Genomic DNA, 27,613 nt, shown 5'->3' with positions numbered 1-27,613 from the left:
ATCAGAGGATCCCCCATCACATCAGAGATCCCCCCATCACATCAGAGGACCCCCATCACTTCATTGGTCCCCCATCACATCAGTGATCCCCCCATCACATCATTGGATCCCCCATCACATCAAAGAACCCCCATCACATCAGAGGTCCCCCCTTCACATCAGAAGCATCCCATGACATCAGAGATCACCCCCATCACACCAGAGGACCCCCCATCACTTTGTAGGTCCCCCATCACATCAGAAGCACCCCATCACATCTGAGGACTCCCCCATCACATCAGAGGACCCCCATCACATCAGAGATCCCCCATCACATCAGAGGATCCCCCCATCACATCAGAGGTCCCCCATCACATCAGAGGACCCCCATCACATCAGAGATCTCCCTATCACATCAAAGGTCCCCCATCACATCAGAGATACTCTCATCACATCAGAGATCTCCCTATCACATCAGAGATACTGTCATCACATCAGAGATCTCCCCCCCTGTTTTCAGAGGACACCCCGTCACATCAGAGTGAGAATTTCGGCCCCTTACCAGTGGAACCTGAAGTTATTTGTGGGTTTTTCTTTGCATCCCAAACAATTTTCCTGGCAGTTGTGGATGAATTTCTAGTTGGTCTACCTGACTGCGGTTTGGTTTTAACAGAACCCCTAATTTTCCACTTCTTGATTAGAGTTTGAACACTGCTGATTGGATGCTCAATTCCTTGGATATCTTTTATATCTTTATACAGTTCAAATTCCTTTTTCCTACAGATCCTTTGACAATTATTTTGCTTTCCCCATGACTCAGAATCCAGAAACGTCAGGGGCCGGGGCCCTGAAGGTACTAGTTACGCTACTGGCTGCGATTATGCACAGCGGAAGCCGATCAGCGGGTATGCGGACTCGATGTCCGCCGGCACTGTCAGGAGGGAAGACATGAATCCTGTGTCTGCAAAACAGGAACATGGATCCATGTCTTCCCCTAGTAAAAGCACCTCCCCCCACAGTACACAAACACTGGCTAGGCACACATTTAACCCTTTGATCACCCCTGATGTTAACCCCTTCCCAGCCAGTGTCATCAGTACAGTGACAGTGCATATTTTTTTAGCACTGATCACTGTATTGGTGTCACTGGTTACCAAAAAGTGTCAGTTAGTGTCCAATTTGTTCACCGCAACATTGCAGCCCCACTATAAATCGCTGATTACTGACATTACTAGTAAAAAAAAAAAAAAAAAATTCCAGTCTATATCCCATTGTTTGTAGACATGATAACTTTTGAGCAACCTAATCAGTATACACTTATTGGGGTTTTTGTTTTTTGTTTTTACCAAAAATGGGTAGCAGAATACATATTGGCCTACATTGATGAAAACATTTTTTTTTTTTTTATTGGATATGTTTTATAGCAGAAAGTAAAAATATTGTTTGTTTTGTTTTTTTTTTTGTCGCTCTTTTTTTGCTTATAGCACAAAAAATAAAAACCGCAGACGTGATCAAATACCACCAAAAGAAAGCTCTATTTGTGGGAAAAAAGGACATCCATTTTATTTGGGTACAACATTGCACGACCGCGCAATTGTCAGTTAAAGTAAAGCAGTGCCGTTGTTCTATCAGAATACCGTTACCCATCAGAAAATGTAACAAAAGTGATGTTGCGAAAAAAAATTGCGCATGCACTGTGCGTTCCAGCATGGCCGCTATGCGTTTCAATAGGTTTCCTAATCTGACAGAACACGAAGGTGACAGCGGACATCTTCTTACACTCAGGCAAGTCTTCATTTTCACACTAATGCCCCGTACACACGGTCGGATATTCCGACGGAAAATGTGTGATAGGACCTTGTTGTCTGAAATTCCGACCGTGTGTAGGCTCCATCACACATTTTCCATCGGAATTTCCGACACACAAAGTTTGAGAGCAGGATATAAAATTTTCCGACAACAAAATCCGTTGTCGGAAATTCCGATCGTGTGTACACAAATCCGATGGACAAAGTGCCACGCATGCTCAGAATAAATTAAGAGACGAAAGCTATTGGCCACTGCCCCGTTTATAGTCCGGACGTACGTGTTTTACGTCACCGCGTTCAGAAAAATCGGATTTTCCGACAACTTTGTGTGACCGTGTGTATGCAAGACAAGTTTGAACCAACATCCGTCAGAAAAAATCCATGGATTTTGTTGTCGGAATGTCCGATCAATGTCGGACCGTGTGTACGGGGCATTATTCTAGCAGTTAACTCACCTTATATACTGAAATAGACAAATTCATCGCTGAGCAGTGCTGGGTGTACCAAGATGGCCGACGCCACCTTCTGCCTGCTTGCCTGGGTGTAAGAAAATGTCCGCTGCTGTCTTCGTGTTCTGTCAGATTAGAAACTTATTGGAACGAGTAGCGGTCATGTTGGAAAACATGGCGCATGCTCAGTAAGCATTTTTTGTTTAGAACGTCACTTCCGTTAGACCCCTTTCACACTGAGGCGCTACAGCGCTAAAAATAGCGCCTGCAAAGCGCTCTGAAAGAGCCGCTCCTGTCTCCCCGAGGGCTTTCACACTGGAGCGTGCGCTAGCAGGACGTTACAAAAAGTCCTGCTAGCAGCATCTTTGGAGCGGTGAAGGAGTGGTGTATATACCGCTCCTCCACCGCCCCTGCCCATTGAAATCAGTGGGCAGCGCGGCTATACTGCCGGCAGCGCTTTGCGGGTGGTTTTAACCCTTTTTCGGCTGCCAGCAGGGGTTAAAAGTGCCCCTAGGGCCACTAGGGGCTGAATACCACCCCGTAAATACGATGGTAAAGCGCCGCTTTATTGCCGACGCCCCAGTGTGAAAGGGGCCTTACATTTTTTGATGGGTAGCGGTATTCTGACAGGACACCGTATCGCAAAAAAATGGCCTGGTTATGAAGGGGACTAAATATTCTGGAGGTGAAGTGGTTAATATCCTGACCACCCCTCCGGATTCTTGCATATGGCGGCCACCCAGTGCTGCCGGCGTGCCGGTCAGTTTATCGCAATACATAGTAAGTATCCATCATAATGTTCAGAATAGAAAGATCTGATTGGTTAGCCTGGTCACATGGTGATGAGGGCTTTCTATGACAAGCATTAGGATGGGTACATCGGGGTCCGGAGGGATGGGCGGGATATTTGAAGCTCTTCTTTGTATTGGGACATCTTACAGGAAGAAGAAGCCTCAGAGTCGCTTCTCATTGGTCAGCAGGGTCACATGGCTGTGCCGTCCAATCACCACTTGGCATTGTGTGCATTAGGATGGATACAGCATGTCCCGGAGGGGTGGGCGGGATATTTGGAGTAAGTTCACCTTTTCATTTCTCATTATAAGGAGAACTTACCTTTTATCTGAATTAGGAAATAGTGAGAGTTATAGGGGAGAGTGCAGAAACTGGTGCAGCTCTGCAGAGTAACCAATCAGCTTCCAGCTTCCCTTGTCAAAGCTTAATTGAAGAAGCTGAAGCTAGAAGCTGATTGGCTGTCATGCACATCTGCACCAGATTTTGCACAATCCAGTTTTAATAAATCTCCTCCAAAATTATTATCAATATTTCGGCAATTTCCGGTACTATTTGTATCCACTAAATATATTACCGGGATTGTAGAGTTTGCTCGGCCTGAGGAAGGATTGGTTGAGATCGGAAACTGTCGCCAATTTTGTAACAATAGCGCGATCGGAGGTTCCTGTCCAATAATAACTTGTAGTAAATCTCCTCTAACGGAGCACAAATGACTGTGATTGGGTAGTGGGTTAGGTTCAGGGTTTAGGGGATGGGGGTCAGGATTACAGGGTAGTAGTTGAGGATGGGGTTGGGGGGGGTAAGAGTTAGGATTAGGGGGGTCATTGTACCAATAAAAAATGTTTTTATCTACCTGTAGTTCTGTGTGGTAAGTATTGTGATCCCCCCTCCCCCCCGCAGTGAAAGCTGCACATACACCAGGAGGTCGCTGATTAATATCGGAGGGATTGGAGTCAGTTTGTAAAATAAACAGAAAAGGAGAGGAGTAGACGTAAGATGAAATATTTATTGGAACAGATCTGGTTGGTGATGGTGGAACTTTCTTCCTCTTTCTTCCCCCTTCTGGCTCCTGTATTGTCTTCCATTGGTCGTCGGGAAATGAGAAGCTGCGGAACAGCCGGGACTGCTGTTAGAAATCACAGGGCCCCGTACAACCTACCTGACAGGGGCCCGCCCAGCATGTGTAAGTCCCCGAACACAGACAGTGTGTATTTGGGGCCGCTCACCTGCACACCAGTCAGATTAGAGCCTGCAGCCGTGTTTGTACAGCCGCTGCGTCTCCATTGAGTAATCCTACATTCACATCAATGCGTGTCAGGGACGCGTGCGAAAATTGCACCCTTTCCCGACACTCATAGAAACGCGCTGCTGTTTAGCATGCAACGCAACGCTGTCGTTAGTTTTTAATAGCACCCCTACACAACAAGGACTGTTTCTGACTCTTAAGGCTGCCCATTGACATGAATAGGCTGCCCTACATGTGGAAACGCGCTCACTCATGATAACACCTGTAGGTGTGAACCAAGTCTGACAGGCGGCTCCAGCTGCATGAAAAAAAAAATACTCATTCACACAGCCAGAGTACCTGTGAGAATGAGCCCTTCGTTATGTAGGTTTTTTTAAATTTTTTTAAAAAAGAATGTACATTTTTTTTTTTAAATATCCCATTACATTGCAATACATGTTTAAGCCGGCCAACTGCGTCAAAGTAATCCCTCTCTGGCCAGTCCCTACTCTGCTCTGCAATATGCAAATGCTCCAGTGTATATAGTGCCCCTATGGAATATCCAGTGTATATAGTGCCCCTATGGAATATCCAGTGTATATAGTGCCCCTATGGAATATCCAGTGTATATAGCGCCTCTATGGAATATAAAGGGGAAATTGTGCCCTCTATGGAATATCCAGTGTATATAGTGCCCTCTATGGAATATCCAGTGTATATAGTGCCCTCTATGTAATATCCAGTGTATATACTACCCTTTATGGAATTTCCAATGGATATAGTGCTCTTATGGAATATCCAGTGGATATAGTGAATCTATGGAATATCCAGTGTATATAGTGCCCTCTATGGAATATCCAGTGTATATAGTGCCCTCTATGGAATATCCAGTGTATATAGTGCCCTCTATGGAATATCCAGTGTATATAGTGCCCTCTATGGAATATCCAGTGGATATAGTGACTCTATGGAATTTCCAGTGGATATAGTGCCCTCTATGGAATATCCAGTGGATATAGTGCCCTCTATGGAATATCCAGTGGATATAGTGCCCTATATGGAATATCCAGTGTATATAGTGCCCTCTATGGAATATCCAGTGGATATAGTGACTCTATGGAATTTCCAGTGTATATAGTGCCCTCTATGAAATATCCAGTGAATATAGTGCCCTCTATGGAATATCCAGTGTATATAGTGCCTCTATGAAATATCCAGTGAATATAGTGCCCTCTATGGAATATCCAGTGTATATAGTGCCCTCCATGGAATATCCACTGTATATAGTGCCCTCTATGGAATATCCAGTGTATATAGTGCCCTCTATGGAATATCCAGTGTATATAGTGTCAATAGTGTATACATATATATAACCCATCAGGTGCTAAATGAAAGTGACCGCTATAAATTCTGGTTGAACCCTCTGATGCACACTACTATGCTTTCTAGTAAACTTTTCACAAAAAACAGGGATTTTTAGTTCACATTCATTGCAATGTAAGTTTTATGCCGGTCAACTGCTTCAAAGTAATCCCTCTCTGGCCAGTCCCTACTCTGCTCTGCAAAATGCAGCACAACGCCGTCTATCTATCAATCTATCTGTCAGTCTATGACAGTGGTGGCTGTTTGTTTTTTTTTTTGGGGGGGGGGGGCGCGAACTGCGCTGCTTTAACTGGTAATTGCGAGGTCATGCAATGCTGTACCCAAACGAAATTTGCGTCCTTTTCTTCCAACAAATAGAGCTTTCTTTTGATGGTATTTGATTACCTTTGCGATATAAACGGAAAAGACCGAAAATTTGGGAAAAAAATGATATTTTCTACTTTTTGTTATAGGAAAAATCCAATAAACTCAATTTTAGTCATACATTTTGGCCAAAATGTATTCGGCCACATGTCTTTTGGTAAAAAAAATGACAATTAGTGTATATTTATTGGTTTGCGCAAAAGTTATATCTACAAACTAGGGTACATTTTCTGGAGTTTACACAGCTTTTAGTTTATGACTGCCTATCTGATTTCTTGAGGTGCTAAAATGGCAGGGCAGTACGAAACCCCCCAAATGACCCCATTTTGGAAAGTAGACACCCCAAGGAAATGAGAGGCTTGTTAAGCCCATTGAATATTTTATTTTTTGTCAGAAGTGATTTAAAAATTACAAAAAAAAGAAATAAATACACAAATTTGTCACTAAATGATATATTGTTCAAACATGCCATGGTTATATGTGGAATTACACCCCAAAATACATTAAGCTATGACTAAGCACTCCTTGTAGTGCGAAACGCGTAAGCTTTGTTCCACTTTGCTGTGACCTGTATTTTAGATAACACCCTATTGAATAAAGGCAAATATTTTTGGAGTGCGGCTGTCCTGAATTTCTTTGATGTCTAACCAAAATACATTCTGTTGCTTCTTCTGAGTACGGGGATACCACATGTGTGGGACTTTTTGGGAGCCTAGCCGCGTACGGGACCCCGAAAACCAATCACCGCCTTCAGGATTTCTAAGGGTGTAAATTTTTGATTTCACTCCTCACTGCCTATTACAGTTTCGGAGGCCCTGAAATGTCCAGATGGCACAAAACCCCCCCAAATGACCCCATTTTGGAAAGTAGACACCCCAAGCTATTTGCTGAGAGGCATGCTGAGTATTTTGCAGCTCTCAGTTGTTTTGGAAAATTAAGAAAATACATTTTTTTTTTTTTTCAATTTTCAAAACTTTGGGACAAAAAGCGAGATCTGCAAAATACTCACCATGCCTCTCAGCAAATAGCTTGGGGTGTCTACTTTCCAAAATGGGGTCATTTGGGGGGGTTTGTGCCATCTGGGCATTTCATGGCCTCCGAAACTGTGATGGGCAGTGAGGAGTGAAATAAAAAATTTGCACCCTAATGCCGCGTACACACGACCATTTTTTCCGTCGGAATGAACTCGATCACATCAAAGTCCGTTAGTTTAAAATGTGATGACGTACGACGGGACTAGAAAAAGGAAGTTCAATAGCCAGTAGCCAATAGCTGCCATTGCGTCGTTTTTGGTCCGTCGGAATAGCATACAGACGAGAGGTTTTCCCGATAGGAACTGATTCCGTCGAAAAGATTTGAAACGTTCTATTTCTAGGTCCATCAGAATTTTAGAAAGAAAAAGTCCGATGAAGCCCGCACACGATCGGAATGTCTGATGGAATGATTCGTACGCGGCATTAGAAAGCCTGAAGGCGGTGATTGGTTTTCGGGGTCCCGTACGCGGTTAGACTCCTGAAAAAGTCTCACACATGGGGTATCCCCGTACTCAGGAGAAGCAGCAGGATGTATTTTGGGGTGTAATTCCACATATAACCATGGCATGTTTGAGCAATATATCAATTAGTGACAACTGGGGACAGGGACTCCATCTCCCCTGGCTGGAGGATGGGGGGGTACCAGCGTGCGGTCACTGGAGATGGGGGCGGGTACAGCACCAGCAAGGTGTGCGCTCCAGCCCCTGTGTGCTCTTTCCCCAACCCCCTTGTGGGCTCTGCCAGGTTCCCCCACCCCCTCCCCTGCTGGTTGCTGCTGGGAGTTTGTCAGGACAGAGAGTGGGAAATGGGCCAGTAAATGTGTAATTTACCGCTCCTTCTTTTTCTGAATTGAGAGTCAGTGATCTGTACCGATCACTGTCTCTGTCCATTCATAACTGTGGCGTATAGTAAACTGTGTTACTATGCTTCAGTTTTATGAACGGACAGGAAGCTCTGTACAGAGCTATTCCTGTCCATTCATTCTATGTAGCTGAGGCTGCAGAGACTTGGATTGGGGGCTTTGTCCTCAGTCTTCCTCTTTGTCTCAAAGGTGGAACATCAGAGGTCTGTTTAGACCTCTGATATCTCACCAAAGCCCCCCAACGGGGCTCCTAAAAAATGGTAAAAAATAAACTACTGATACCAGTGGAGGAACTACAGGGCTCACAAAGGTCATACCTGTAACCGGGCCCTGGAGTTCCACCACCGGACTCGGAGGGAAGGCCCTTGGCTGGGGTTCAGAGGGGCCCTTCATGGTTTCTTGCACCGGGGCCCTGAAGGTTCTAGTTACGCTACTGGCTACGATTATGCACAGCGGTAGCCGATCAGCAGATATGCGGACTCTGTCTGCCGGCACTGTCAGGAGGGAAGACATGAAACCTGTGTCTGCAAAACAGGAACACGGATCCATGTCTTTCCCTAGTAAAAGCACCTCCCCCCACAGTACACAAACACTGGCTAGGCACACATTTAACCCTTTGATCACCCCTGATGTTAACCCCTTCCTAGCCAGTGTCATCAGTACAGTGACAGTGCATATTTTTTTAGCACTGATCACTGTATTGGTGTCACTGGTTACCAAAACGTGTCAGTTAGTGTCCGATTTGTTCACCGCAACATTGCAGCCCCACTATAAATCGCTGATCACTGACATTACTAGTAAAAAAAAAAAAAAAAAAAATTCCAGTCTATATCCCATAGTTTGTAGACATGATAACTTTTGAGCAACCTAATCAGTATACACTTATTGGGGTTTTTGTTTTTTTTGTTTTTACCAAAAATGTGTAGCAGAATACATATTGGCCTAAATTGATGAAAACATTTTTTTTTTTTTATTGGATATGTTTTATAGCAGAAAGTAAAAATATTGTTTGTTTTGTTTTTCTTTTTTTTTTTGTCTGTCTTTTTTTGCTTATAACACAAAAAATAAAAACTGCAGAGGTGATCAAATACCACCAAAAAAAAGCTCTATTTGTGGGAAAAAAGGGACGTCAATTTTATTTGGGTACAACATCGCACGACCGCGCAATTGTCAGTTAAAGTAAAGCAGTGCCGTTGTTCTATCAGAATACCGTCACCCATCAGAAAATGTAACGGAAGTGATGTTGCGAACAAAATTTCGCATGCACTGTGCGTTCCAGCATGGCCGAGGGCTTTCACACTGGAGCGGTGCGCTAGCAGGACGTTAAAAAAAGTCCTGCTAGCAGCATCTTTGGAGTGGTGAAGGAGTGGTGTATATACCGCTCCTCCACCGCCCCTGCCCATTGAAATCAGTGGGCAGTGCGGCTATACTGCCGGCAGCGCTTTGCGGGTGGTTTTAACCCTTTTTCGGCTGCTAGCAGGGGTTAAAAGGGGCTGAATACCCCCCCGCAAATACAATGGTAAAGCGCCGCTTTATTGCCGACGCCCCAGTGTGAAAGGGGCCTTACATTTTCTGATGGGTAGCGGTATTCTGACAGGACACCGTATCGCAAAAAAATGGCCTGGTTATGAAGGGGGCTAAATATTCTGGAGGTGAAGTGGTTAATATCCTGACCATCCCTCCGGACTCTTGCACATAACGGCCACCCAGTGCTGCCGGCGTGCCGGTCAGTTTATCGCAATACATAGTAAGTATCCATCATAATGTTCAGAATAGAAAGATCTGATTGGTTAGCCTGGTCACATGGTGATGAGGGCTTTCTATGACAAGCATTAGGATGGGTACATCGGGGTCCGGAGGGGTGGGCGGGATATTTGAAGCTCTTCTTTCTATTGGGACGCCTTACAGGAAGAAGAAGCCTCAGAGTCGCTTGTCATTGGTCAGCAGGGTCACATGGCTGTGCCGTCCAATCACCACTTGGCATTTTGAGCATTAGGATAGATACAGCATGTCCCGGAGGGGTGGGCGGGATATTTGGAGTAAGTTCACCTTTTCATTTCTCATTATAAGGAGAACTTACCTTTCATCTGAATTAGGAAATAGTGAGAGTTATAGGGGAGAGTGCAGAAACCGGTGCAGCTCTGCAGAGAAACCAATCAGCTTCCAGGTTTCTTTATCAAAGCTTAATTGAACAAGCGGAAGCTAGAAGCTGATTGGCTGTCATGCACAGCTGCACCAGATTTTGCACAATCCAGTTTTAGTAAATCTCCTCCAAAATTGTTAGCAATTTTTCGGCAATTTCCGGTACTATTTGTATCAATCAAATATATTACCGGGATTGTAGAGTTTGCTCGGCCTGAGGAAGGATTGGTTGAGATCGGAAACTGTCGCCAATTTTGTAACAATAGCGCGATCGGAGGTTCCTGTCCAATAATAACTTGTAGTAAATCTCCTCTAACGGACCACAAATGACTGTGATTGGGTAGTGGGTTAGGTTCGGGGTTTAGGGGATGGGGGGGTCAGGATTACAGGGTAGTAGTTAAGGATGGGGTTGAAGGGGGTAAGAGTTAGGATTAGGGGGGTCATTGTACCAATCAAAAATGTTTTTCTCTACCTGTAGTTCTGTGTGGTAAGTATTGTGATCCCCCCTCCCCCCCGCAGTGAAAGCTGCACATACACCAGGAGGTCGCTGATTAATACCGGAGGGATTGGAGTCAGTTTGTAAAATAAACAGAAAAGGAGAGGAGTAGACGTAAGATGAAATATTTATTGGAACAGATCTGGTTGGTGATGGTGGAACTTTCTTCCTCTTTCTTCCCCCTTCTGGCTCCTGTATTGTCTTCCATTGGTCGTCGGGAAATGAGAAGCTGCGGAACAGCCGGGACTGCTGTTAGAAATCACAGGGCCCCGTACAACCTACCTGACAGGGGCCCGTCCAGCATGTGTAAGTCCCCGAACACAGACAGTGTGTATTTGGGGCCGCTCACCTGCACACCACTCAGATTAGAGCCTGCAGCCGTGTTTGTACAGCCGCTGCATCTCCATAGAGTAATCCTACATTCACATCAATGCGTGTCAGGGACACGTGCAAAAATTGCACCCTTTCCCGACACTCATAGAAACGCGCTGCTGTTTAGCACGCAACGCGGCATTGTTGTTAGTTTTTAATATCACCCCTACACAACAAGGACTGTTTGTGTTTCTGACTCTTAGGGCTGCCCATTGACATGAATAGGCTGCCCTATGTGTGGAAACGCGCTCACTCATGATAACACCTGTAGGTAAGTCTGACAGGCGGCTCCAGCTGCATGAAAAAAAAAATACTCATTCACACAGCCAGAGTACCTGTGAGAATGAGCCCTTAGTTATGTAGGGGTTTTTACATTTTTTTTTAAAAAGAATGTACATTTTTTGTAAAATATCCCATTACATTGCAATACATGTTTAAGCCGGCCAACTGCGTCAAAGTAATCCCTCTCTGGCCAGTCCCTACTCTGCTCTGCAATATGCAAATGCTCCAGTGTATATAGTGCCCCTATGGAATATCCAGTGTATATAGTGCCCCTATGGAATATCCAGTGTATATAGTGCCCCTATGGAATATCCAGTGTATATAGTGCCCTCTATGGAATATCCAGTGTATATAGTGCCTCTATGGAATATCCAGTGTATATAGTGCCTCTATGGAATATCCAGTGGATATAGTGCCTCTATGGAATATCCAGTGTATATAGTGCCCTCTATGGAATATCCAGTGTATATAGTGCACTCTATGGAATATCCAGTGTATATAGTGCCTTTATGGAATATCCAGTGTATATAGTGCCTCTATGGAATATCCAGTGGATATAGTGCCTCTATGGAATATCCAGTGTATATAGTGCCCTCTATGGAATATCCAGTGTATACAGTGCCCTCTATGGAATATCCAGTGGATAGAGTGCCTCTATGGAATATCCAGTGGATATAGTGCCTCTATGGAATATCCAGTGGATATAGTACCTCTATGGAATATCCAGTGTATATAGTGCCCTCTATGGAATATCCAGTGTATATAGTGCCCCTATGGAATATCCAGTGGATATAGTGACTCTATGGAATATCCAGTGGATATAGTGACTCTATGCAATATCCAGTGTATATAGTGCCTCTATGGAATATCCAGTGTATATAGTGCCCTCTATGGAATATCCAGTGTATATAGTGCCCTCTATGGAATATCCAGTGTATATAGTGCCCCTATGGAATATCCAGTGGATAGAGTGCCTCTATGGAATATCCAGTTGATATAGTGCCTCTATAGAATATCCAGTGTATATAGTGCCCTCTATGGAATATCCAGTGTATATAGTGCCCCTATGGAATATCCAGTGGATATAGTGACTCTATGGAATATCCAGTGTATATAGTGACTCTATGCAATATCCAGTGTATATAGTGCCTCTATGGAATATCCAGTGTATATAGTGCCACTATGGAATATCCAGTGTATATAGTGCCCTCTATGGAATATCCAGTGTATATAGTGACTCTATGCAATATCCAGTGTATATAGTGCCTCTATGGAATATCCAGTGTATATAGTGCCCTCTATGGAATATCCAGTGGATATAGTGCCTCTATGGAATATCCAGTGTATATAGTGCCCTCTATGGAATATCCAGTGTATACAGTGCCCTCTATGGAATATCCAGTGTATATAGTGCCCTCTATGGAATATCCAATTGATATAGTGAATCTATGGAATAGCCAGTGTATATAGTGACTCTATGCAATATCCAGTGTATATAGTGCCTCTATGGAATATCCAGTGAATATAGTGCCTCTATGGAATATCCAGTGTATATAGTGCCCTCTATGGAATATCCAGTGTATATAGTGCCCTCTATGGAATATCCAGTGTATATAGTGCCCTCTATGGAATATCCAGTGTATATAGTGTCCTCTATGGAATATCCAGTGTATATAGTGCCCCTATGGAATATCCAGTGTATATAGTGCCTCTATGGAATATCCAGTGTATATAGTGCCTCTATGGAATATCCAGTGTATATAGTGCCTCTATGGAATATCCAGTGTATATAGTGCCCTCTATGGAATATCCAGTGGATATAGTGCCTCTATGGAATATCCAGTGTATATAGTGCCCCTAGGGGAATATCCAGTGTATATAGTGCCCTCTATGGAATATCCAGTGTATATAGTGCCTCTATGGAATATCCAGTGTATATAGTGCCCTCTATGGAATATCCAGTGTATATAGTGCCCCTATGGAATATCCAGTGTATATAGTGCCCTCTATGGAATATCCAGTGTATATAGTGTCCTCTATGGAATATCCAGTGTATATAGTGCCCTTTATGGAATATCCATTGTATATAGTGCCCTCTATGGAATATCCAGTGGATATAGTGCCTGCTATGGAATATCCAGTGTATATAGTGCCCTCTATGGAATATCCAGTGGATATAGTGCCCTCTATGGAATATCCAGTCTATATAGTGCCTCTATGGAAAATCCAGTGTATATAGTGCCCCTATGGAATATCCAGTGTATATAGTGCCCTCTATGGAATATCCAGTGTATATAGTGACTCTATGCAATATCCAGTGTATATAGTGCCTCTATGGAATATCCAGTGTATATAGTGCCCTCTATGGAATATCCAGTGGATATAGTGCCTCTATGGAATATCCAGTGTATATAGTGCCCTCTATGGAATATCCAGTGTATACAGTGCCCTCTATGGAATATCCAGTGGATATAGTGCCTCTATGGAATATCCAGTGTATATAGTGCCCTCTATGTAATATCCAGTGTATATAGTGCCCCTATGGAATATCCAGTGTATATAGTGCCCTCTATGGAATATCCAGTGTATATAGTGCCCTCTATGGAATATCCAATTGATATAGTGAATCTATGGAATAGCCAGTGTATATAGTGACTCTATGCAATATCCAGTGTATATAGTGCCTCTATGGAATATCCAGTGAATATAGTGCCTCTATGGAATATCCAGTGTATATAGTGCCCTCTATGGAATATCCAGTGTATATAGTGCCCTCTATGGAATATCCAGTGTAGATAATGCCCTCTATGGAATATCCAGTGTATAAATTGCCTCTATGGAATATCCAGTGTATATAGTGCCCCTATGGAATATCCAGTGTATATAGTGCCTCTATGGAATATCCAGTGTATATAGTGCCTCTATGGAATATCCAGTGTATATAGTGCCCTCTATGGAATATCCAGTGGATATAGTGCCTCTATGGAATATCCAGTGTATATAGTGCCCCTAGGGGAATATCCAGTGTATATAGTGCCCTCTATGGAATATCCAGTGTATATAGTGCCTCTATGGAATATCCAGTGTATATAGTGCCCTCTATGGAATATCCAGTGTATATAGTGCCCCTATGGAATATCCAGTGTATATAGTGCCCTCTATGGAATATCCAGTGTATATAGTGTCCTCTATGGAATATCCAGTGTATATAGTGCCCTTTATGGAATATCCATTGTATATAGTGCCCTCTATGGAATATCCAGTGGATATAGTGCCCGCTATGGAATATCCAGTGTATATAGTGCCCTCTATGGAATATCCAGTGGATATAGTGCCCTCTATGGAATATCCAGTCTATATAGTGCCTCTATGGAATATCCAGTGTATATAGTGCCCTCTATGGAATATCCAGTGTATATAGTGCCCCTATGGAATATCCAGTGTATATAGTGCCCGCTATGGAATATCCAGTGTATATAGTGCCCTCTATGGAATATCCAGTGTATATAGTGCCCGCTATGGAATATCCAGTGTATATAGTGCCCCTGTGGAATATCCAGTGGATATAGTGCCAATAGTGTATACATATATAAAACCCATCAGGTGCTAAATGAACGTGACCGCTATAAATTCTGGTTGAACCCTCTGATGCACACTACTATGCTTTCTAGTAAACTTTTCACAAAAAACAGGGATTTTTAGTTCACATTCATTGCAATGTAAGTTTTATGCCGGTCAGCTGCTTCAAAATAATCCCTCTCTGGCCAGTCCCTACTCTGCTCTGCAAAATGCAGCACAACGCCGTCTATCTATCAATCTATCTATCAGTCTATGACAGTGGTGGCTGTTTTTTTTGGGGGGGGGGGGGGGGCGCGAACTGCGCTGCTTTAACTGGTAATTGCGGGGTCATGCAATGTTGTACCCAAAGAAATTTGCGTCCTTTTCTTCCCACAGATAGAGCTTTCTTTTGATGGTATTTGATTGCCTCTGCGATTTTTATTTTTTGCGATATAAACGGAAAAGACCGAAAATTTGGAGGAAAAATGATATTTTCTACTTTTTGTTATAAGAAAAATCCAATAAACTCAATTTTAGTCATACATTTAGGCCAAAATGTATTCATCCACATGTCTTTGGTAAAAAAAAAAATGGCAATAATCGTATATTTATTGGTTTGCGCAAAAGTTATATCGTCTACAAACTAGGGTACATTTTCTGGAATTTACGCAGCTTTTAGTTTATGACTGCCTATGTCATTTCTTGAGATGCTAAAATGGCAGGGCAGTACAACCCCCCCCCAAATGACCCCATTTTGGAAAGTAGACACCCCAAGGAAATGAGAGGCTTGTTAAGCCCATTGAATATTTAATTTTTTGTCACAAGTGACTGAAAAATTACAAAAAAGAGAAAAAAATACACAAAGTTGTCACTAAATGATATATTGTTCAAACATGCCATGGTTATATGTAGAATTACACCCCAAAATACATTAAGCTATGACTAAGCACTCCTTGTAGTGCGAAACGCGTAAGTTTGTTCCACTTTGCTGTGACCTGTATTTTAGATAACACCCTATTGAATAAAGACAAATATTTTTGGAGTGCGGCTGTCCTGAATTTCTTTGATGTCTAACCAAAATACATTCTGTTGCTTCTCCTGAGTACGGGGATACCACATGTGTGGGACTTTTTGGAAGCCTAGCCGCGTACGGGACCCCGAAAACCAATCACCGCCTTCAGGATTTCTAAGGGTGTAAATTTTTGATTTGACTCCTCACTACCTATCACAGTTTCGGAGGCCCTGAAATGTCCAGATGGCACAAAACCCCCCAAATGATCCCATTTTGGAAAGTACACACCCCAAGGTATTTGCTAAGAGGCATGCTGAGTATTTTACAGCTCTCATTTGTTTTTGAAAATTAAGAAAATAAAAATTTTTTTTTTCTTTTTTCAATTTTCAAAACTTTGTGACAAAAAGCGAGATCTGCAAAATACTCACCATGCCTCTCTTTTTTGTAATTAGCTTGGGGTGTCTATTTTCCAAAATGGGGTCATTTGGGGGGGGGGGGGGGGTTGTGCTATATGGGCATTCCATGGCCTCCGAAACTGTGATGGGCAGTGAGGAGTGAAATCAAAAATTTGCACCCTAATGCCGCGTACACAGGACCCTTTGTTCGTCAGAATGAACTCTGACGGGTTTTTTCGACGGAGTTCCGCTGAAACGGACTTGCCTACACACGATGACACCAAAGTCCGATCGTTTAGAACGTGATGACATACGACGGGACTAGAAAAAGGAAGTTCAATAGCCAGTAGCCAATAGCTGCCATTGCGTCGTTTTTGGTCCGTCGGAATAGCATACAGACGAGAGGTTTTCCCAATAGGAACTGATTCCGTCAGAAAGATTTGAAACATTCTATTTCTAGGTCCGTCAGAATTTTAGAAAGAAAAAGTCCGATGAAGCCCGCACACGATCGGAATGTCCGACGGAATGATTCGTACGCGGCATTAGAAAGCCTGAAGGCGGTGATTGGTTTTCGGGGCCCCGTACGCGGTTAGGCTCCTGAAAAAGTCTCACACATGTGGTATCCCCGTACTCAGGAGAAGCAGCAGGATGTATTTTGGGGTGTAATTCCACATATAACCATGCCATGTGTGAGCAATATATCATTTAGTGACAACTGGGGACAGGGACCCCATCTCACCTGGGGGCAGGAACGCCATCTGCCCTGGAAAAAGGACCCTATCTCTCCTGGGGACAGGGACTCCATCTCCCCTGGCTGGAGGATAGGGGGGGTACCAGCGTGCGGTCACTGGAGATGGGGGCGGGTACAGCACCAGCAAGGTGTACGCTCCAGCCCCTGTGTGCTCTTTCCCCAACCCCCTTGTGGGCTCTGCCAGGTTCCCCCACCCCCTCCCCTGCTGGTTGCTGCTGGGAGTTTGTCAGGACAGAGAGTGGGAAATGGGCCGGTAAATGTGTAATTTACCGCTCCTTCTTTTTCTGAATTGAGAGTCAGTGATCTGTACCGATCACTGACTCTGTCCATTCATAACTGTGGCGTATAGTAAACTGTGTTACTATGCTTCAGTTTTATGAACGGACAGGAAGCTCTGTACAGAGCTATTCCTGTCCATTCATTCTATGTAGCTGAGGCTGCAGAGACTTGGATTGGGGGCTTTGTCCTCAGTCTTCCTCTTTGTCTCAAAGGTGGAACATCAGAGGTCTGTTTAGACCTCTGATATCTCACCAAAGCCCCCCAACGGGGCTCCTAAAAAATGGTAAAAAATAAACTACTGATACCAGTGGAGGAACTACAGGGCTCACAAAGGTCATACCTGTAACCGGGCCCTGGAGTTCCACCACCGGACTCGGAGGGAAGGCCCCCGGCTGAGGTTCAGGGGGCCCTTCATGGTTTCTTGCACCGGGGCCCTGAAGGTTCTAGTTACGCTACTGGCTACGATTATGCACAGCGGAAGCCGATCAGCGGGTATGCGGACTTGATGTCTGCCGGCACTGTCAGGAGGGAAGACATGAATCCTGTGTCTGCAAAACAGGAACATGGATCCATGTCTTCCTCTAGTAAAAGCACCTCCCCCCACAGTACACAAACACTGGCTAGGCACACATTTAACCCTTTGATCACCCCTGATGTTAACCCCTTCCCAGCCAGTGTCATCAGTACAGTGACAGTGCATATTGTTTTAGCACTGATCACTGTATTGGTGTCACTGGTTACCAAAACGTGTCAGTTAGTATCCGATTTGTTCACCGCAACATTGCAGCCCCACTATAAATCGCTGATCAATGACATTACTAGTAAAAAAAAAAATTCCAGTCTATATCACATAGTTTGTAGACACGATAACTTTTGAGCAACCTAATCAGTATACACTTACTGGGGTTTTTGTTTTTTGTTTTTACCAATAATGTGTAGCAGAATACATATTGGCCTAAATTGATGAAAACATTTTTTTTTTTTATCGGATATGTTTTATAGCAGAAAGTAAAAATATTGTTTGTTTTGTCTGTTCTTTTTTTTTTTGTCTGTCTTTTTTTGCTTATAGCACAAAAAATAAAAACTGCAGAGGTGATCAAATACCACCAAAAGAAAGTTCTATTTGTGGGAAAAAAGGGACGTCAATTTTATTTGGGTACAACATCGCACGACCGCGCAATTGTCAGTTAAAGTAAAGCAGTGCCGTTGTTCTATCAGAATACCGTCACCCATCAGAAAATGTAACAGAAGTGATGTTGCGAAAAAAAATTGCACATGCACTGTGCGTTCCAGCATGGCCGCTATGCGTTTCAATAGGTTTCCTAATCTGACAGCAACTTTGTGTGACCGTGTGTATGCAAGACAAGTTTGAACCAACATCCGTCGGAAAAAATCCATGGATTTTGTTGTCGGAATGTCCGATCAATGTCCGACCGTGTGTACGGGGCATTATTCTAGCAGTTAACTCACCTTATATACTGAAATAGACAAATTCACCGCTGAGCAGTGCTGGGTGTACCAAGATGGCCGACGCCACCTTCTGCCTGCTTGCCTGGGTGTAAGAAAATGTCCGCTGCTGTCTTCGTGTTCTGTCAGATTAGAAACTTATTGGAACGAGTAGCGGTCATGTTGGAAAACATGGCGCATGCTCAGTAAGTATTTTTTGTTTAGAACGTCACTTCCGTTAGACCCCTTTCACACTGAGGCGCTACAGCGCTAAAAATAGCGCCTGCAAAGTGATCTGAAAGAGCCGCTCCTGTCTCTCCAGTGTGAAAGCCCCGAGGGCTGTCACACTGGAGCGGTGCGCTAGCAGGACGTTAAAAAAAGTCCTGCTAGCAGCATCTTTGGAGCGGTGAAGGAGTGATGTATATACTGCTCCTCCACCGCCCCTGTTCATTGAAATCAGTGGGCAGCGCGGCTATACTGCCGGCAGCGCTTTGCGGGTGGTTTTAACCCTTTTTCGGCCGCTAGCAGGGGTTAAAAGTGCCCCACTAGGGGCTGAATACCTCCCCCCCCCCCCCCCCCCCCCCGCAAATACGATGGTAAAGCGCCGCTTTATTGCCGACGCCCCAGGTTGCCGATTGGTTAGCCTGGTCACATGGTGATGAGGGCTTTCTATGACAAGCATTAGGATGGGTACATCGGGGTCCGGAGGGGGGGGCGGGATATTTGAAGCTCTTTTTTCTATTGGGACACCTTACAGGAAGAAGAAGCTTCAGAGTCACTTCTCATTGGTCAGCAGGGTCACATGGCTGTGCCGTCCAATCACCACTTGGCATTGTGAGCATTAGGATGGATACAGCATGTCCCGGAGGGGTGGGCGGGATATTTGGAGTAAGTTCACCTTTTCATTTCTCATTATAAGGAGAACTTACCTTTTATCTGAATTAGGGATTAGTGAGAGTTATAGGGGAGAGTGCAGAAACCGGTGCAGCTCTGCAGAGAAACCAATCAGCTTCCAGGTTTCTTTGTCAAAGCTTAATTGAACAAGCGGAAGCTAGAAGCTGATTGGCTGTCATGCACATCTGCACCAGATTTTGCACAACCCAGTTTTAGTAAATCTCCTCCAAAATTGTTATCAATATTTCGGCAATTTCCGGTACTATTTGTATCAATCAAATATATTACCGGGATTGTAGAGTTTGCTCGGCCTGAGGAAGGATTGGTTAAGATCGGAAACTGTCGCCAATTTTGTAACAATAGCGCGATCGGAGGTTCCTGTCCAATAATAACTTGTAGAAAATCTCCTCTAACGGACCACAAATGACTGTGATTGGGTAGTGGGTTAGGTTCAGGGTTTAGGGGATGGGGGTCAGGATTACAGGGTAGTAGTTGAGGATGGGGTTGGGGGGGGTAAGAGTTAGGATTAGGGGGGTCATTGTACCAATCAAAAATGTTTTTCTCTACCTGTAGTTCTGTGTGGTAAGTATTGTGATCCCCCCTCCCCCCGCAGTGAAAGCTGCACATACACCAGGAGGTCGCTGATTAATATCGGAGGGATTGGAGTCAGTTTGTAAAATAAACAGAAAAGGAGAGGAGTAGACGTAAGATGAAATATTTATTGGAACAGATCTGGTTGGTGATGGTGGAACTTTCTTCCTCTTTCTTCCTCTTTCTGGCTCCTGTATTGTCTTCCATTGGTCGTCGGGAAATGAGAAGCTGCGGAACAGCCGGGACTGCTGTTAGAAATCACAGGGCCCCGTACAACTTACCTGACAGGGGCCCGTCCAGCATGTGTAAGTCCCCGAACACAGACAGTGTGTATTTGGGGCCGCTCACCTGCACACCAGTCAGATTAGAGCCTGCAGCCGTGTTTGTACAGCCGCTGCATCTCCATAGAGTAATCCTACATTCACATCAATGCGTGTCAGGGACACGTGCAAAAATTGCACCCTTTCCCGACACTCATAGAAACGCGCTGCTGTTTAGCAAGCAACGCGACGCTGTCGTTAGTTTTTAATATCACCCCTACACAACAAGGACTGTTTGTGTTTCTGACTCTTAGGGCTGCCCATTGACATGAATAGGCTGCCCTACATGTGGAAACGCGCTCACTCATGATAACACCTGTAGGTAAGTCTGACAGGCGGCTCCAGCGGCATGAAAAAAAAAAATACTCATTCACACAGCCAGATTACCTGTGAGAATGAGCCCTTAGTTATGTAGGGGTTTTTTTAATTTTTTTAAAAAAGAATGTACATTTTTTTTTAAAAATATCCCATTACATTGCAATACATGTTTAAGCCGGCCAACTGCGTCAAAGTAATCCCTCTCTGGCCAGTCCCTACTCTGCTCTGCAATATGCAAATGCTCCAGTGTATATAGTGCCCCTATGGAATATCCAGTGTATATAGTGCCCCTATGGAATATCCAGTGTATATAGTGCCCCTATGAAATATCCAGTGTATATAGTGCCCTCTATGGAATATCCAGTGTATATAGTGCCCTCTATGGAATATCCAGTGTATATACTGCCCTTTATGGAATTTCCAATGGATATAGTGCCCCTATGGAATATCCAGTGTATATAGTGCCCTCTATGGAATATCCAGTGGATATAGTGCCCTCTATGGAATATCCAGTGTATATAGTGCCCTCTATGGAATATCCAGTGTATATAGTGCCCTCTATGGAATATCCAGTGTATATAGTGCCCCTATGGAATATCCAGTGTATATAGTGCCCTCTATGGAATATCCAGTGTATATAGTGCCAATAGTGTATACATATATATAACCCATCAGGTGCTAAATGAAAGTGACCGCTATAAATTCTGGTTGAACCCTCTGATGCACACTACTATGCTTTCTAGTAAACTTTTCACAAAAAACAGGGATTTTTAGTTCACATTCATTGCAATGTAAGTTTTATGCCGGTCAACTGCTTCAAAATAATCCCTCTCTGGCCAGTCCCTACTCTGCTCTGCAAAATGCAGCACAACGCCGTCTATCTATCAATCTATCTATCAGTCTATGACAGTGGTGGCTGTTTTTTTTTGGGGGGGGGGGGGGCGCGAACTGCGCTGCTTTAACTGGTAATTGCGAGGTCATGCAATGCTGTACCCAAACAAAATTTGCGTCCTTTTCTTCCAACAAATAGAACTTTCTTTTGATGGTATTTGATTGCCTTTGTGATATAAACGGAAAAGACCGAAAATTTGGGAAAAAAAAATGATATTTTCTACTTTTTGTTATAAGAAAAATCTAATAAACTCAATTTTAGTCATACATTTTGGCCAAAATGTATTCGGCCACATGTCTTTGGTAAAAAAATGTCAATAAGTGTATATTTATTGGTTTGCACAAAAGTTATATCTACAAACTAGGGTACATTTTCTGGAATTTACACAGCTTTTAGTTTATGACTGCCTATCTGATTTCTTGAGATGCTAAAATGGCAGGGCAGTACAAAACCCCCCCAAATGACCCCATTTTGGAAAGTAGACACCCCAAGGAAATGAGAGGCTTGTTAAGCCCATTGAATATTTTATTTTTTGTCACAAGTGATTGAAAAATTACAAAAAAAAGAAAAAAATACACAAAGTTGTCACTAAATGATATATTGTTCAAACATGCCATGGTTATATGTGGAATTACACCCCAAAATACATTAAGCTATGACTAAGAACTCCTTGTAGTGCAAAACGCGTAAGCTTTGTTCCACTTTGCTGTGACCTGTATTTTAGATAACACCCTATTGAATAAAGGCAAATATTTTTGGAGTGCGGCTGTCCTAAATTTCTTTGATGTCTAACCAAAATACATTCTGTTGCTTCTCCTGAGTATGGGGATACCACATGTGTGGGACTTTTTGGGAGCTTAGCCGCGTACAGGACCCCGAAAACCAATCACTGCCTTCAGGATTTCTAAGGGTGTAAATTTTTGATTTGACTCTTCACTGCCTATCACAGTTTTGGAGGCCCTGAAATGTCCAGATGGCACAAAACCCCCCAAATGACCCCATTTTGGAAAGTAGACACCCCAAGCTATTTGCTAAGAGGCATGCTGAGTATTTTGCAGCTCTCATTTGTTTTTGAAAATTAAGAAAATAAAAATTTTTTTTTTCTTTTTTCAATTTTCAAAACTTTGTGACAAAAAGCGAGATCTGCAATATACTCACCATACCTCTCTTTTTTGTAATTAGCTTGGGGTGTCTATTTTCCAAAATGGGGTCATTTGGGGGGGGGGTTGTGCTATATGGGCATTTCATGGCCTCCAAAACTGTGATGGGCAGTGAGGAGTGAAATCAAAAATTTGCACCCTAATGCCGCGTACACACGACCGTTTTTTTCATCAGAATGAACTCTGACGGGTTTTTTCGACGGAGTTCCGCTGAAACGGACTTGCCTACACACGATGACACCAAAGTCCGATCGTTTAGAACGTGATGACATACGACGGGACTAGAAAAAGGAAGTTCAATAGCCAGTAGCCAATAGCTGCCATTGCGTCATTTTTGGTCCGTCGGAATAGCATACAGACGAGAGGTTTTCCCGATAGGAACTGATTCCGTCAGAAAGATTTGAAACATGTTCTATTTCTAGATCCGTCAGAATTTTAGAAAGAAAAAGTCCGATGAAGCCCACACACGATCGGAATGTCTGATGGAATGATTCCTACGCGGCATTAGAAAGCCTGAAGGCGGTGATTGGTTTTCGGGGTCCCGTACCCGGTTAGGCTCCTGAAAAAGTCTCACACATGTGGTATCCCCGTACTCAGGAGAAGCAGCAGAATGTATTTTGGGGTGTAATTCCACATATAACCATGGCCTGTGTGAACAATATATCATTTAGTGACAACTTTCTGTAAAAAAAAATTTTCCCCAGAAACTTGCGGCAAAATTTAAAATATAACATGGACTCAACATGCCTCTCAGCAAATAGCTTGAAGTGTCTTCTTTCCAAAATGGGGTCATTTGGGGGGGTTTGTGCCATCTGGACATTTCATGGCCTCCGTAACTGTGTGCAAGGAAGTGAAATCACCATTTTACGCCCTTAAAAAACCTGAAGGCGGTGATTGGTTTTCGGGGTCCTGTACGCGGCTAGGCTCCCAAAAAGTCTCACACATGTGGTATCCCCATACTCAGGAGAAGCAGCAGAATGTATTTTGGGGTGTAATTTCACATATTCCCATGGCATGTTTGAGCAATATATCATTTAGTGACAACTTTGTACAAAAAATAAATACAAATATTGTCATTTTCCTGCAGCTTGTGGCAAAATATAAAATATTCCATGGACTCGACATGCCTCTCAGCAAATAGCTTGGGGTGTCTACTTTCCAAAATTGGGTCATTTGGGGGGGTTCTGAACTGTCCTGGCATTTTATGCACAACATTTAGAAGCTTATGTCACACATCACTCACTCTTCTAACCACTTGAAGACAAAGCCCTTTCTGACACTTTTTGTTCACATGAAAAAATATTTTTTTTTTGCAAGAAAATTAATTTGAATCCCCAAACATTATATATTTTTTAAAGCAAAGGCCCTACAGATTAAAATGGTGGGTGTTGCATTTTTTTTTAACAGTATTTGCGTGCACTAAAACACACTATATTGCCCAAATGTTTGATGAAATAAAAAAGATGATCTTATGCCGAGTACATGGATACCAAACACGACATGCTTTAAAATTGCGCACAAACGTGCAGCGGCGACAAACTACATACATTTTTAAAAAGCTTTTACAGGTTACCACTTTAGATTTGGAGAGGAGCTATACTGCTAAAATTACTGCCCTCGATCTGACCTTCGCGGTGATACCTCACATGCATGGTGCAATTGCTGTTTACATATGACGCCAGACCGACGCTTGCGTTCGCCTTTTTGCATGTGAGCGCGGGGGGACAGGGGTGCTTCTTCTTTTTTTTTTTGCTTTATTTTATTTTTAAACTGTTACTTTAATTTTTATTTTATTTTTTATCATTTTTATTGTTACCTCAGGGAATGTAAATATTCCCTATGATAGCAATAGGCAGTGGCAGGTACTCTTTTTTTTTTTTTTTTTTTTAAATTGAGGTCTATTAGACCCTAGATCTCTCCTCTGCCCTCTAAGCATCTGATCACACCAAAATCGTTGTGATAAAATGCTTTCCCAATTTCCCAATGGCGCTGTTTATATCCGGCGAAATCTAATTCATGAAATGCTCGTAGCTTCCGGTTTCTTAGGCCATAGAGATGACTGGAGCAAAAGGCGCATGCGCGGGAGTTCCAATATGGCTGCTTGAGCCAGGAGCTCCGCTCCACCCCGGACCGCAGAGCCGCACTACGGCGAATACAGCCCTCCCCGCCGCTTCCAGCTAACTCTCCCGTGTCAAGGACCCTCCGAGGAGCCAGCGGAGATGTCCGGCCCCCCGGTGAGGAGAGATCTCGGCCCGCTTTTCGATACGGCGGGAGCGGATGGGATTCCCAAGATGGCCGCCAGCACGGAATCCACACAGCCACACGCGGCTCAGCACCCCAAGGCTCCGGAACACAGGCCAGTACTTACCCCACCGACTCTCACTTATGCCCAGGCTACACAGGGGCCCTCACCTGCCCTTCAGTCTCCCTATCAGAGCTCCCAGAAACCTCAGGCCGCTGCAAAGGCCTCCACAGGCTCCACAAACATGGGGCGCTCCAGGAGATGTCTCCCCAGGCCCTCCCCATACAGGCCCAGCTCTCAGGGGTAGCTCATCAGCCCTCAGGCTTTTCATTAAATGACTTAACCCAAATGCAAGAAGAAATGTTTCTTAAATTCTCCTCATTGCTGGAGAAAGGTCTGGCCACCACAGCACATCAGATCACTAACACTATCAAAGCTGACCTATCAAATATAGGCTCGAGAATAGAAGCAATAGAGGAAAAAGTGGAGTGCACGGTCTCCAAAACGAACCAAAATGCAGCCCACCTTCAGTCTGTTCAGGAACAACTAGATGTGGCCCTTTCCAGGATAGACGAACTCGAGAACAGGTCCAGGAGATATAATTTCAGAATTAGAGGCCTCCCTGAAACCTTCACGGATATTCCCTCCACGGTTCAGGACATTATCTCTGAAATCATTCCTAATATCCCCTCCCAGCGTCTCGAATTAGACAGGGCTCACAGATCCCTCGGTCCCCCCAGACAAGACGGCTCACCCAGAGACATAATTGTGAAAGCACACTTTTTTGCGACCAAGGAGGAAGTCATGCGACAATCCCGTCAGAACCCCAAACTGCAACACCGGGGCCATCAGATCCAGATTTTCGCGGATTTAGCACCCTCCACTATCCAGAGACGCAGAACCCTGAAACCTCTTCTCTTGAACCTATCACAAAGGGACGTTAAATATCGCTGGACCTTCCCTTTCGCAGTCAAATTCACGCTGCAGGGTAAAACCCACTCCTTTTCCAGCTTCTCAGAAGGTGAAAAACTGCTTCTTTCCCTTAAACTCATCTCACAGGAAGCCCCAATGGACTTTTCTGCATCCTCATCAGGCTCGACAAAACGCCCCCCACCAGGCAGTCCTGTCTCCCCCTTATGGAATAAGAATACGTCCAAGAGGAGCAAGGAGGGAAAACCATCATAAGGCCAGGCTGGCCTCTTCTCCTTTCTATGTCCCAGCAGGGACTTTTGTTCGGGGTGCTGGTCCACACAGTTGCCGGAGCTGGAGCTCCACACCCCACCACGGCTCAAAGGCTTGATAAGCCCATCTTCAGAACTACACCCCTCAATGCACTTCATAGCACTATTTTTCCACAACGAAAACCCCCCCCACAGGGAATAGAAAGTACCCGGCCATCACCAGATTTTCTACATTCTTCCCTTCAGCGGAACTGTCCAGCGGACTCAGACGCTCCCCGGAAGAAGTTCGGATTGCCGGGACTTTAGGCATAAGCGGACTGTAGATTGGTTTGAGTAATAATGGGATTTTGGTTCCTAACCCCGCTCTAGTTCAGGGCAAGATTACTCATATGTCTAGCTAATGATGACCCAAAGTACATTTTTTTTTTTTTTTTTCTTTTCTCCCTCTACAAAGTAGAACCAGGGTCATCCAGGATCCCTGACATCTCATATTTGGGGTTGGGAGGGGGGTGGAAGTGCTGAGGCGGGTGGGGTGTTCTCCTTTTTCATTTAAATATTAAGGTATAGTACCACTTAACCTGGCAAGTAGTGCCATGAGTTAAGGGCTGTTTGAATTTTATTTCAGTTGCACTTTAACGTTAGTGTGTATGTTTCCATGTTTTACAGTGATAAAGATAGGGTCCGGGGTGGATACCATGTGCCTCCTCCCATTTCTAAAGAACCTAAGTGTCCTTTGGACTTGGGACTTCAGTCGGCCTCCCAGCTGGACTGAAGATTTGTTTTGGGTTTGTTGTGGGAAATTTTCCACAAGATCCCAAGGGTCATATTTTGAGACCCATGTTGTTACTATTATTGCTCTTATGTGTCTGTTTGCCCTTTTCTTTTCTTTATTTCCTCTCACCCCCCTTCTTTTTTCCAGCCGTCCTGCGGGTAGGAGCCTCGCGCCCCCCAGAGATAAACACAGAAGACGCCCAATACGTATCTTGCCCCGAAACGCATGGAAGACTTCCATTGGTGAGTGGCTGCTTGATCTTGAGTCCCCCTCCCCTCTGCTCAGATGTCTGACGCACTTACTCTAGGAACTGATCTCAAGGTGGCCTCTCACAATGTCCAGGGACTAAATTCACCTAGAAAAAGGAGACTGGCCTTGGATCACTATAAATCCTTAAGACTCGATGTAGTTCTTCTTCAAGAGACTCACTTTCCCATCCGGTACACCCCAAAGTTCCTCCACTCGTACTATCCATCCTTCTTCCTAGCGAATGCCCCTAACAAGACTAAGGGGGTGGCAATCCTATTTTCCAAGAATAGCAAATTCTCCTATATTTCAGATTATAAGGATCCGGAGGGAAGATTTCTAGTGGTGAAGGGGACCCTGGAAGGAGTT

General features: G+C 44.0%; 1 long non-coding RNA gene across 2 annotated transcripts in view; it reads left to right on the top strand.

Moving 5' to 3' along the window:
* The window catches only part of LOC141133686 (uncharacterized), a 237,959-nt gene extending 210,719 nt beyond the window's left edge, over positions 1 to 27,240 (top strand). For both annotated transcript variants that reach the window (XR_012243109.1, XR_012243106.1), the window contains one exon: positions 27,146 to 27,240. This is a non-coding gene — a long non-coding RNA (uncharacterized lncRNA). The remainder of the gene's footprint in view (positions 1 to 27,145) is intronic.
* Positions 27,241 to 27,613: the final 373 nt, after the last annotated feature.

This window comes from Aquarana catesbeiana, linkage group LG03, assembly GCF_042186555.1.
Source record: "Aquarana catesbeiana isolate 2022-GZ linkage group LG03, ASM4218655v1, whole genome shotgun sequence".
Lineage (NCBI taxonomy): Eukaryota > Metazoa > Chordata > Amphibia > Anura > Ranidae > Aquarana > Aquarana catesbeiana.
Note: the sequence above shows the minus strand (reverse complement) of the source record. Positions and strands in the feature narration are given on the sequence as shown.